The sequence below is a fragment of the Onychostruthus taczanowskii genome, unplaced genomic scaffold, assembly GCF_017590055.1.
Source record: "Onychostruthus taczanowskii isolate IOZ18803 unplaced genomic scaffold, ASM1759005v1 scaffold99, whole genome shotgun sequence".
Classification (NCBI taxonomy): Eukaryota; Metazoa; Chordata; class Aves; order Passeriformes; family Passeridae; genus Onychostruthus; species Onychostruthus taczanowskii.
In genome coordinates, this window is record NW_024507990.1 from 985,157 (window position 1) to 994,701 (window position 9,545).

Consider the following 9,545-nt stretch of genomic DNA (forward strand, 5'->3'; position numbering starts at 1 on the left):
CCATCCCCAGCTTCCCATCCAGGGTCCAGGAGGTGCCACGAGGCTTTGGAGAAGTTGTTTGTCATTCTGGGAGGCAGCAGAAACCACAAAGTTTGGCAGCATCCAAAACTCCCCACCACAGCCTTTCCTTGGAGACAGCATCACTGGAGCACCAGTTGGAGAAAAGATTAAAAAAAATGTATTTAAAAACCTGGAAGAATGCAGCAAGTGAACACAGAGCATTGCAAAGTAGAAAATGGATACACAATTCGTGGAATTTGGCTCCATTTCACACAACAGACTGTTCAATGGCAGATGTCAAGTGTATTTATGGTGTGGGAACATTTCCAGCTACTTCCTGGGGTCTTGGTAAGATCTCTGTGATTTGCCTGAGAGAAACTGTTGCCTGGTTAGAGATGAAAAGTGTTTTTGATATTTACAACTCCAGCTTCCACCTTCCATAAACTGTTCTGTGCTGTCAGAAGGCAATACTCAAAATCCTGCCACAAGCATCGTTTCCTCCCCCTTCCTCTGTTTTCAGGGGAAAGTATTTCTTTTTTAAAAAAAACTGAATTACAAATGAGTGAAACTAATAGCAAGCTCACATTAAATTAATTGGGTTATTTGGCAACAAAATCAGGAAGAAACATGGGACATACTAAATGGAAATATTGGGATATTCCTCTGAAATATGCCAAAACGGAAAACACCAAAACATATTTTCCTTGGCATTTTCAAGGAGAACTTTTTGACATTTCATTTGGAAACCAAGCTCTGCTTCAAAAGATACTCATGTTTAATAATTAAAAAGAGGAAACAGAATGAAATACAGCAGGCTGAGACAAACAAAATGTTTTCCTGACAAAAAACAAATATACAAAAAACCCCAAACCAACAAAAAAACACCCTTACAATATATACTTAAGTTTTCTTGCAGGAAATGAATTAAGATAAACTCAGAATAAATCTTATCTTGGGAAAAGGGTGATCCCATGAAATAAAAAAGTCAGCAGCTTGCACAGACCCCGTCTCCAATATTTGCTATAACTGGAGTTGCTTTTGCTGGTGAGGTTTTGATAAGGTACAAATGGTAGAAAATAAATAACCAGGGCAGAGATGGACCCTGCTGACACAAACCCCACAGGAGAAGTCAACCATGAACTCATCAGGCACCAGAGAGAGGAAGGAGAGATTGTCAGGGCACAGGGACCCAAACCAAATCATTCACAGGAGGAAGAGGAGACCTCCAACACCCATCAGCTCAAATCTGCTGCTCTGGCTGAGGGTGGCTCCAGAGTCTGGAGTGGGAGCTAAATCCAGGGAAAACCCTTCCCTGCTGTGAGAAATGCTACTCACTTCCAAAAATGTAAAAGGTTTATTAAAAACTTATCAAAACTACAACAGGAGACTGAACAGAGAAAATATTACAGTGCTGGGAGCAGAGGATTTTTCCCACCAGTTCTGCCTTTTAACCCTTTGGCCCCTCCCAAAGTTCTGCCCATCAACTCCTTCTTCCCTGTCCAGTGGTGGAGATAATTTCCTTAAATCCTGATGGCAGGCCAGCTGTTGCCATAGTGACAAGCTGACCCTCCCAAATGTCCCAAACCCAGGTCACCCCCTGATAACAACACAAGGGGGTAAAACATAACTATAAATCTATAAAACAATAAATCCATAAAACTTCTCCTAACATATATATATATATATATATACACCTTTATAACATAACATATATACTTTTAATTGCAATAAAACATAACTATAAATCTATAAAACAATAACTACAAATCTATAAAACTTTTTCTAATATATATATGATACTTGCCTTTTAATTTTGATAAAACATAACTATACATCTGTAAAATTGGTAAAACATAACTACACATCTATAAAACAATAACTATACATCTATAAAACTTGTCCTAACATATATGCATGATATTTGCCTTTTAATTGTGATAAAACATAACTATACATCTATAAAACAATAACTACACATCTATAAAACTTCTCCTAACATATATACATATTTGCCTTTTAATTGTGATAGAACATAACTATAAATCCATAGAACTTCTCCTAACATATATACATAATATTTGCCTTTTAATTGTGATAAAACATAACTATACATCTATGAAACAATAACTATACATCTATAAAACTTCTCCTAACATATATATATGGTACTTGCCTTTTAATTTTGATAAAACATAACTATACATCTATAAAACTTCTCCTAACATATATACATATTTGCCTTTTAATTGTGATAAAACATAACATTAAATCCATAGAACTTCTTCTAACATATATATACATAATATTTGCCTTTTAATTGTGATAGAACATAACTATAAATCCATAGAACTTCTTCTAACATATATACATAATATTTGCCTTTTAATTGTGATAAAACATAACTACAAATCCATAAAACTTCTCCTAACATATATACATAATATTTGCCTTTTAATTGTGATAAAACAACAACTACAAATCCGTAAAACTTCTCCCAAGACAGGAGACATAACATCCTAATATACCTAACATATATCCTAACATCCTAATATCCACGATATTTGCCTTTTAATTGTGGGAGTCACCCCTGGCATTACCCATCTCTCACAGCGCTGTCCCAGAGCTGCAGGCTGAGCCTGTGGCAAACCAGGGATGGGGTCGGGTTGCCCAGGAGTGATTGATTTCCCTTCCTGCAAGCCCAGACTTCCAGGCCACCTCTCCCACCTCGGGGCTGGCAGTTCATTGTCATGCAACAGCACGGAAGCCCCAGATCTCACTCTTTCAAACTGCAATTCTTTATTACTCACTGTCAAAAAAACACCTTGGGCCAGCTACAATTCCTCCCACCTGCTCCCCATTTCCACCAGGACACCGAGTCCCATCCTTTTGTCTGGGAGGTGGCAGCATCAGGTGGGCTCTGGAGGTTCAGGAGGTGCTTGCTGCCACCCAAACCTGTGATATTTGAATGTGAATACAAAATCCTACCCCCACCACTCCATCCAGGCATTTTCCCCCCACCCCTCAGGCTCAGAAAAATGATGGAAGTTCAGGAGGTGCTTGCTGCCACCCAAACCTGTGATGTTTGAATGTGAATACAAAATCCTACCCCCACCACTCCATCCAGAGATTTTTTTCGCCCACCCCTCAGGCTCAGAAAAAATGATGAGGGTGCAGCAAATGGGGGTCTCCCGGGGCCAATTAGCAGAGATTTGGGCAGCATCCAGACACTTCTGGGGGTCACTGAAAAGCCTTGAATTTCCAGCTGCCTCCCCTCGCCACGCCATTCATTTACAAGGCACGCAGTGGGCACAGGTGGGGCTGGAGCCGAAATAAGAGTTTTGTTTATGCAGACAGCAGGGCTGGGCACCGGTCATGGCAGCCTGCATTGTGTGTTTGCATCCCAATAAATCCCGAGCTCCGGAGATCGGCCCGGAATGCAAACAGAGCGATGCCCATCCTCGGGGACAAAGGCAGGGAGCTGCCCATGCTGCAGGAACTTTGTCACCTGTGCCAGGGGTGGCACCGGCTCCTCGTCGCCTTCCTGGGATGTGTTTTGCATTTTTTTGCCTATGCAAACCAGAGGAGGAGGTGAGGAGGGTGAACCGGCTTTTCCTGCTAGGGTGAGCAGGGTAAAGGGGGGAAATTTGGTTTTTCTGGAGCTCTGGATTGGTGGACAGCACTTGGGTACCTGCTTCTGAACTCACATAAAATGAGAACAACTGTAAAGAACAAGCAGGATGTGCCTCTGGTAAGGCTGATTGTTGTATTGCACTAAGTAGTTATTTAGTTGTTTTGTATTATTGCACAGAATAATATGTTTGTATCTTCATGGGATTCTCCTCTTATATCACATGGTCTTTCCATGCCCCATGTGCTGTCCAAACTCTCCCTGGAAAACCAGACACTATTTTTTTCCTCTGTTTTTCCACTTGCAGGGATGCTCAAGTGCTCCTTGTAACTCCAGAGCAGCAAATTTTTCTGCAGGAGCACGATGTTTTCAAGGTGATGGTATGTTTTTATGAGGCCAGGAGGGAAACATTTCGATTTTGCTGTCTAGACACATATTTGACAAAAAAGGGGACACTTTAACACAACCCTTACACAGTACTGAGCACAACTACTCAAAGACCCTTTTAAGCCTCACGCCCCCAAAGCCTTTCTGCTCACAAGCAAGCTTCAGCCAAAGCACACAAATTTCAGGGACGCCCCAAACGCTGCCCCTGTGCCAAGCACTCCCCCCCACACATCCAGCATGAATTAAGGGCTGGGGATGAAGACTGCAGTTAAAAGAAACACTCCCAACTTCAGACAGCTTCAAACCCTGTTAGACAGGAGGAATATCTGAGTTTCCACAGCACAACCAGAGGAAACACTCTGTGTGTCACAGAAATCACTTCTCACAGAGCAGGAAAACGTGACTGCTTGCAGCAGGCACATCAGCCTCAAGTGCAACTTGGTGTGCAAGGAATTTGCTGGAAACATCCTTTTTTTGGCTGTTCAAGGGCATCTCTGCTGCCCCTTTGATTTCTGCTTGCCTTGAGAAGGCTGACCTAGAACAGAGTTAAAGCATAAAACAGGGATTTAATAGAATGCCTCCATGGAGCGACCTTGGGCAGCACAAGAGCCCAGCCAGGGCTGCACCCAAGATGAACCAAAATGGTCACAAAATGGATTACAGGGCCTCCAAGGGAATGGTGGATCTTGGACAGTGGTGGAGTAGGGCAGCCCAGCAAGGAGAATAGATTTTAGGATCAAAAGGATGTGTGGAAACACCAGGATGGCTGAAAGTGCTTGTCTGTCCTGCTGCCTGTAAGAGAGCTCCTGCTGTCTCAAGCTGGCTGTGATCAAAAGGATGTGTGGAAACACCTCCAGGATGGCTGAAAGTGCTTGTTTGTCTGTCCTGCTGCCTGTAAGAGAGCTCCTGCTGTCTCAAGCTGGCTGGAAGTCGTTCACCTTGGCTCCTTTAGCATCTCTCCATCCCGTGGGATACATGGCATTTGAGCTTCTACAGACTGATTAAACAGACATGGTTAACATTTGTCATCAGGACGCTCCAGATCACAGCATTAGAGACCACACGTGGAGCAGACAGCAATCCAAACACTAAGCTAATGGAGAACTGAGCACTACAGGTTACTCCAATAAATAACAGAAAATTGGGGTGAAAAAAAAATGTTAGAGACTAGACTTCTACCCAAAAACATAGTGGGTGCTAACTCCAGAAGCCTGTAAAATGTCTCAGCTGCAATATTTTCACTCGAGGGAAAAAAAAAAAACAACCAAGAAACAGAAAGAATTCTTTTGCTTTTCATCAAAATGTCAAAATTAGTGGTGAGACTGAAGCAAGTCACTCTCTTCCCACCCAAGGCAGCAGTAAAAGTGCCACTGCCTGAAGGGTTGCAGCATCCTGGAGAGCCTCCTGGGCCCAGGAAACTGGGAAGCAGCGAAGGTCTGTGCGAACACCAAGCACCCCTTGGAAGCTGCCAGCTCGGGAAAGGAGTGCCACTGTCACTTGAGGACAAAGCCAAGCAGAGCAGCGTGCCCCAGGAAGGCTCACGGAGCAGAGTGTAGGTCCCAGGAGCTGCAGGCAGGTGGCTGAGGCTCCCAGTGCCCCCGCTGGGGTCTGCTTTGCCAGAAGGAGCACGAAAGCCCCGCTAAGGCTCCAGCAGCAGCAGCCCCCGGGGCTGGCACTAATGAAGCTGCCTGGCCCTCCTTCCCTTTCTTTCTTCTTTTCCCAGGTTGGAGCACCCCATCCCATCGGAGTGTACTTGAAAGAACAGGATACTCCCTTTGTATGGGCAAACAAATGAAGATTAATGTGTTAGTTGTAATTAATCTGCGATGACAGATTAGCAGAGCAGCGGCAGTGCCTGGCGCTGCTGCAGGAGCCAGTGCTGATAGGACAGCTGGTGAGAGGGGACACCAAATTCAATTTGCTCCTCATTTGCATACATATGACAACCATCTGTGCTAATAGCACTGCAATGTCTCTATTAGGCTCTCCTCTAGTGTGCCAGCTCACCTAGACTCCAATTAGGCCTTTCAGCGAGAGAGCTTAAAGCATAAATATTTGCTGAGGGGAGGGCAAGGGGCTGCACAGCTCCTGCTCTTCGTGCTGCAGCCCGAGCCCTCCTCACTCCCTGCCCCAGGATGTTCTGCTGCCACTCAGCACTTGCTGGTGAGATGCTGAGCTCCACCAGCCCCAGCCCAGAAATCCAGAAATGCTTTAAGCCATGGGAGAAAAGCCAAAGGAGCAGCAGAGGCTGGTTGAGGATCAGTCCTGCAGTGAGGAGGAAGCACAGGATGCTTCTGTGCACCGTATTTTCACCCAAATTTGGGAGTTCTGACTCAGATGGGTGGAAGAGGCCACGGAGAGGTCCTGTGGGGGATGTCACCCCCTGGTTTCAGCTGACACCCCACTCAGCAGCTGCTGCTCTGTGCCACCAGCACACTCCCAGCCCCAGACCCCCTGTGCCACGGGCATTTGTGCCAAGTGCCCCTTTATTTCTGTGTACACGTTGCAAATGGCAGTCCCAGACTCCCCTGAAGCTAATGAGTTAATTAACCACTTAATTAATGAGCTGGCTCACCTACCCAGATCTTCCAATTCTTCCCACCCAAGGTGATTTTTACAATTTTGAGTTTATTTTTTTGTTTTTCAGCCATAATACCTCAACTCTCCAGAACTGAGAGAATAAAACTAAGCCTAACACCAGACCTGAAACTAAACTTTTTCCTAAATATTAATCTAACTCTAAACATAATAACAACATTCATGGTAACCTCAGGCCTCAGCCTAAACTTACCCTAAAGCTAATTACACCCATAAACCTCACATAATCCTAGTCCAAAACCTTCAATAACCCCAAAATGAACCATAACCCAAAACATAACCATAACCTATATCCCAAAACAAAAAAAGACCCAAACCTTAAACCTTGCAAAAATGTAAATCTAATAATTTACATCAAAAAAATCACCCTGAACTAACACCAACACTAACCCTATCCTGATTCATTACAAAAGCCTTACGCTAAACCCAGACCTAAACCAATCCCAAATCCTAAAATTAACCCTAACCCTAACTCAGAATGTAAAAAAAAAAAAAATCCCAACACTATCCATAACCTCAAGCCTTACACAACCCTAAAAATTATCCTTAAACAACCTTAAACCAAACCACTACATAAACAATCTGAAACCCAAACCCACCCTTAACCCTATCCCAAACCCTAACCCTTCTATAAAGCTAATCCTAACCCTCATTTAACCCTAACCATGACCCTAATCCTTGCATAAATGTAACCCTAACCCCCTAACCCTAACCTTCCATGGGTTGCTTCTCCTCTGCACATGAAACCCTGTGTTCTTTCCTTCCCATGGAGAGGAATTCTCATTCTCATCCAGAAGACCATGGCCAAAATTTTTATTGCATCTCCAAAATTCAAAAATCGAAAATTCTGGGCTCCGAGATGCAAAAATTCAAAATTCTGGGCTCCAAGGATTGCTCCCAGACAAAACCAACCATGACAGATGGGTTTAGCTGGCCTTGACCTCCCTTGAGATGTCTCTCATCTACACCTGGAACACCAGGGCCATGAGATTTCCTTCCTGTGGCAAAGAACTGCCACTCTCACCCAGAAGCTCTTGGCTGAAATTGGAATTCCACCTCCAAAATTCAGTACATGCAAGGATTGCTCAGTGCTAGGACAGATGATTCTGGCTGGCCTCGTCCTCTTGTGGGCCTCCTCTCATCCACACCTTCAGCACTGGGGCTTCCATGCTTTTCTTCCTGTGGAAAGAGCTGCTCCTCTCATCCAGAAACCCATGGCAAAATCTGCATTGCACCTCAAAATCTCAGCACATCCAAGGATTTCTCCCAAAAAAAAGCAGCTAGCAGAGACAGGCCTGGCTGGTTTGGGCCTCCCCTGGGCCAGCTCCCATCTGCACCTGGAACACTGAGGTTACACGATTTCTTTCTTGTGGAAAAGAAATCTCATTTTCATTTTTCAGAGACCGTGACTTTCCTACCTCTTTCTTTTCTTCCCTGTCCTTGCCTTGCTTTTACTACCCTGCCATTGATTTGCCTTGCCTCCCCATCCCTGGGCTCGCCTTCCTCTGCCCTGCTTTTCCTAAAACCTCTGGGCTTTCAGTCAATCTACTGCTTTTCCTTGCCATTCCTATCAAACCTCACTTTTCCTTGCCATTCCTTTCCACCCCCTACCTTGTCTAGTTTTGCCTACACTTCTGGCTTTGTATGCCTTTTACACCCATCCCTCACCTTTGCCCTGCCTGCTCCTCCTACCAATTCCTTTCCTTTCTGCTGCCTTTCAAACCTTCATGTGCCTGCTTCTTTCTTCCCTTGCCTTGCAACCAGCCTGCTCTTTCCTCCCTCATCTTGCCTTGCCCTGCCTGCTCCTCCTGACTCTCATTCCTTTCCCATCTCTCACTGCCTTGCCTTGTAAAGCCCCCATGTCTTCCCTGCTCTGCCTACCAATTCCTTTCTGCTGCCTTTCAAACCTTCATGTGCCTGCTCCTTTCTTCCCTCGCCTTGCAATGCCTTGCCTTCCTCTTCTTTGCCTTGCCTTGCCTTTCTGACCCCTCTGTGTCCTTGCCTTGCCCTTCTGACCCCTCTGTGTCCTTGCCTTGCCTGTCCATCCCTTGTGTGCCCATTCCCTGCCTTGCCTTGCCTGGCCCTTTCTGCCCTGGCCTTTCCTTGCCTCCCCCTCCCTGTCCTTGCCTTCATGCCCACTAACAGCATTCTGCCACCTTTCTATGGGATCAATCCCTGCACGTTTTCTATTTTGGAGGAGGGATTCCCATTTCTTCTTATAGTTCCTCTCTTCAGCAACGAAATGAGTTTTCACTCCACACATTGGGTGGTCCTTGGTGAATTTAATTGCTATTCCTAGCAGGGAGCTCTGTGGGCTAGACCTGTTGAAGTGTTATGGTGGGAATGCAAACTCCAGGCTGTTGAGCTTTTAGTCCTGGGACCTTTAGTGTGTGAGCAGCGCCTGGTGCTGTTCTGTTTGCATCCTGACTCTGTGAGACCGAAGGATGATGACAGGACACGGTGCTGAGAAGGAAAGTGAAGACACCAGGGTGGTTTGAAGCTGTAGGCAGCAAGAGCTTTCTCAGCCAGCACGTTTGTGAGCTCTGTTTTCGCTGGATGTTTTCAAGTTTGTAGGCAGACTCTGCGAGAGTGAAAAGACTTCTTAGAGCAAAGGAATTCATGCTGTGTCCCACCCTTTGGGTGTGCTGTAAATAAGAGTCTGTACTTGGAAGGGGAAGGGCAGTGAAGACTTGCTGTCCTGACAGAGGTTATTTGAGAGCAGGGACACTTCCAGCTTGGCTCTGCCCCCGGGGTTTTTCCGAGCTGGTCTCGGTGCCTTTCCTTCTTTTGCGAGCCGGCAGCGCTATCGTGTGGTTGTTGTGATGAGCTCTGACAGTGCCCAGCAAAAACCCAAGGTTTTTATCTGTCCCAGCACAGTTCCGTGCACCTTCAGGCAATTTCAGTCTCACGGAGTCCCGTTACAAAAGGAAGA